The following is a 206-nucleotide window of genomic DNA, read 5'->3' as shown; positions in this document are numbered from 1 at the left end:
TGGTGCTGCAGCTCGGCTGCCAGGTGCAGGTGCGGGACAGCAGCGGGCGACGGCCCTGGGAGTACCTGGGCAGCAACACCTCGGGGGAGATCTGGCAGCTCCTGGAGGCACCGCGGGGCACAGTTATGTTCCCCACGCAACCCCTGGCCCGCAGCGTGTCCTCTGCGAGCAAAGCCTCGCTGCCCGCTGGCAGGACGGCGCTGCCT

The sequence above is a fragment of the Acanthisitta chloris genome, unplaced genomic scaffold (genome assembly GCF_000695815.1).
Source record: "Acanthisitta chloris isolate BGI_N310 unplaced genomic scaffold, ASM69581v1 scaffold28284, whole genome shotgun sequence".
NCBI classification, from domain to species: Eukaryota; Metazoa; Chordata; class Aves; order Passeriformes; family Acanthisittidae; genus Acanthisitta; species Acanthisitta chloris.
Note: the sequence above shows the minus strand (reverse complement) of the source record.